The sequence below is a fragment of the Podarcis bocagei genome (assembly GCF_964188305.1).
Source record: "Podarcis bocagei genome assembly, chromosome: 6".
NCBI classification, from domain to species: Eukaryota; Metazoa; Chordata; class Lepidosauria; order Squamata; family Lacertidae; genus Podarcis; species Podarcis bocagei.
In genome coordinates this window covers 16,380,287-16,383,578 of record NC_138130.1, presented here as the reverse complement: position 1 = coordinate 16,383,578, position 3,292 = coordinate 16,380,287, and the positions used below count along the sequence as shown (strand labels likewise).

The following is a 3,292-nucleotide window of genomic DNA, read 5'->3' as shown; positions in this document are numbered from 1 at the left end:
CACAGCTCAGATGCAGATGAGGGGAAAAGTTGGGAGATCATGGGAGAGCCAGAGCAGCTGGTTGACACGTTCTCACTAGAAAGCATTCCAGACCCCCCATCTCACTGAACCCGGCGAGCCTTAAAAGTAGGAGAGCAAAGAGCTCAAAGACAGGGTACCTAGCAGCACCCGTAGAAGAGACAATAAGAATGACGAAGGAGGAAGTGGGAGAGACAGGGGATGGAGACTCACTCAGGACAACACCATTATCCAAGAGGCTGGGTTCTACAGCCTCTCTCTGTAAAGTTTGAAATAAAAAAGGACAGTAAGAAACTTTCCCTTGTCTTTATACTTTCCTGGGCAACCATGCTGACAGCATCCTGACAACATGAGACCTGACATCTCTATCTGCTATGTGGGGCCAGAACTTGCAAATTATTGTGTATAAATCACTAGTCACATATTAAAGCTAGTGCATTTTTTATCATTGAGTCAGGTCCCTTCAAATTTATGAGGGCCTGGCAGTGATTAACTGCGATTAGCATTGTTGCCCTAAGATAGACAGCAACCTCTAGCAAATTGTCCTAAGCATTTTAATCAAACTTCCCAGGATTCCTTGGAGGGAAGACATGCCAGTCAAACAAATTTTGGGGGGGCGGGAGGGGGATCAGGGCAAACAGTATACCTGAAGGAGCATCTCCACCCACATCGTTCTGCCCGGACACTGAGGTCCAGTACTGAGGGCCCTCTGGCAGTTCCCTCACTGCAAGAAGCCAAGTTACAAGAAACAAGAGGGCCTTCTCAGTAGTGGCACCCGCCCTGTGGAATGCCCTCCCACCAGATGTCGAAGAGATAAACAACTACCAGACTTTTAGAAGACATCTGAAGGCAGCCCTGTTTAGCGAAGCTTTTAATGTTTAATAGACTATTGTATTTAATATTTTGTTGGAAGCCGCCCAGAGTGGCTGGGGAAACCTAGCCAGATGGGCGGGGTATAAATAATAAATTTTTATTATTATTATTATTATTATTATTATTATTATTATTATTATTATTATTATTATTATCAAGACCCTGTTTATTTTTATGTACCCAAGCATCAATGTGTGGAAGGAGGGGCTTATCTGGGCAAAGCTTCCTCTTCAAGCCATCTCTGTGGACAGGCATTTAATCCAGTCTAATGAATCCAATGTCCTTGGCATAGTGGCGGAAGCACTGGCGGCACACGTTGAGCCCGTACTTGCGAATCAGGCCGTGGTGGTTCGAGCCCTGGCCAAACTTCCTCAGGTGGTTCCAGTAGAGCTGCTGGTGGCCCATCTTGCTTGGCGTCTCATGAGGGAAGGGGAGCATCAAACAAGTTTCAGTCTGGTTCTGTAGGTACAGAATTAAAAGTTTGTTAATTCTTATAATGGGATCTTAACTTACTGATGGGTAGGAACAGAAGGCTACGCTAAGAGCATTCCTTCCTACATGCAAACAATGAGAATTCTGTGATGAGAGTGCTCATACAAACATGATTTCTTTCCTCTAATAACGAAGCTCGAGTCCCATTGTAAAGTAAAAGCTTAATCTGATTCTGCATGTTTCAAATAATAGACTTCATGCAGGGGCACTTTCATACTGTGAATCATTAATCATTCTGACAAAATGCAGCATCTCTCTCTTAGATTTCCTGTTATGGACTTTTAACAGATGTCTAATTAGAAGCTACAAGTGAATGCAGAGCGAACCAATGTTTTGCTGGAGAGACAGAGGAGAAGATTCCAGTTTGTTTGAATAGCATTCAAAGCACTTGAGAAATGACTAGAAAACAGGATCTAGGATCTTGGGTGGGTGGGTGGTTGGGGGAAGGAGAATTACTAGGCTTCCTCATCTAATGGAAGTAAGTTGTTTTCTCAGACTTTTAAATTCCATCTGCCAAGTGCCAAATATTACCAGCACTGGCTGCTATTTTATGTCCGCTCTCGTGTATATATGTCAAATGTTGATTTTTCACTGCCTCTCTGAGGCCAATACTGTAACTCCAAGGCCTGTCCAAACTCTAGTCCAGCCATCCTAAACACTACATATGGTGGCATGCAAGGTTCTTACCAGACTCCTTGTTTTTGTAGTTCCAGAAAAAGAAGCAAAAGCAGGACATTTATTGAACCTCTGATGCAGAGGCAATGTCAGTTCTGAAGAGGTCATGGGATGAAGTGTATTCCACTGCCCATTCCACTCTTTCCCCTGCCCTTTAAAATAATAATATTATTATTATTTTGTGGACACTGCTACTCTTCTCTTTGTCTCTCCATCACTATGGCTGGAGAGATTATGGGACTTGTAGTCCATCAACATCTGTAAGGTTACAGGTTTCCAATCCCCATTTTAATGGACCACAAATGGAACTGCAAAAAACTATTGCAGTATATCCTCAACTCCCAGCAGGACCACTCCATTCGGTCATTCCACCTTTTCCCATAAGAAACAACCTGGACCCTGCAATCATCTTCTGGGGCCCTTCTTTGTATGCCCCCTTCCCAAGAGGCCTGGAGGATAGCAACATGAGAATAGTCTTTTCTGTGGTGGCACCCCGTTTGTGGAATGCTGTCCCTGTGGGGGCTCACCTGGTGCCTTCTTTGCATAACTTTAGGTGTCATGTGAAAACGTTTCTCTATAACCAGGCCTCTTTAAGTATTCTGTGGCTTTTTAAATGTGTTTGGCGGGGGGTAGTTTGTTTTTGTTCTTGTTTTATCATGTATTTTGTATTCACATTTTGTCATTTTATGTTATGAACCAGCCCGTGATCTCTGGATAAAGGACAGTATACAAATCCATTACATTGGTACCTCTGGTTACGAGCTTAATCCGTTCCGGGCGTCCATTCTTAACCTGAAACCATTCTTAACCTGAGGTACCACTTTAGCTAATGTGGCCTCCCGCTGTTCTCAGCCTGAGGTAAAGTTCTTAACCTGAGGTACTACTTCCGGGTTAGCAGAGTCCGTAACCCGAAGTGTTTGTAACCCGAGGTCCCACTTTAAATAAATAAACACCTCCACCCTGATTTTAATTCCCCAACTTTTCTAATGGACATTTGACATCCTATAGCAACGGAGCATGGGGATTTTATTTTTTATAGGGAGTCTGCACATTAGCATTAAAAAATTTTTTTGTACTTCTCAAAATTTCTGAATTCGCTGAGCATGCAGATAGCTTCTCAGTAGCATGCCTTGACTCCAATCCTGTCAGCACTCATCACCTGAGTTCCCTATTAGAGTCAGTGATTAGTTGTGTTGGCCTGGAAGCTGTCAGAAACCAACTGTCAATTACAGCT

General features: G+C 43.3%; 1 pseudogene across 1 annotated transcript; it reads right to left on the bottom strand.

Moving 5' to 3' along the window:
- Positions 1-1,146: 1,146 nt before the first annotated feature.
- LOC308588556 (small ribosomal subunit protein uS14 pseudogene) lies at positions 1,147-1,296 on the bottom strand (annotated as a pseudogene). The gene has a single exon. The product of its transcript is annotated as a small ribosomal subunit protein uS14 pseudogene (transcript).
- Positions 1,297-3,292: the final 1,996 nt, after the last annotated feature.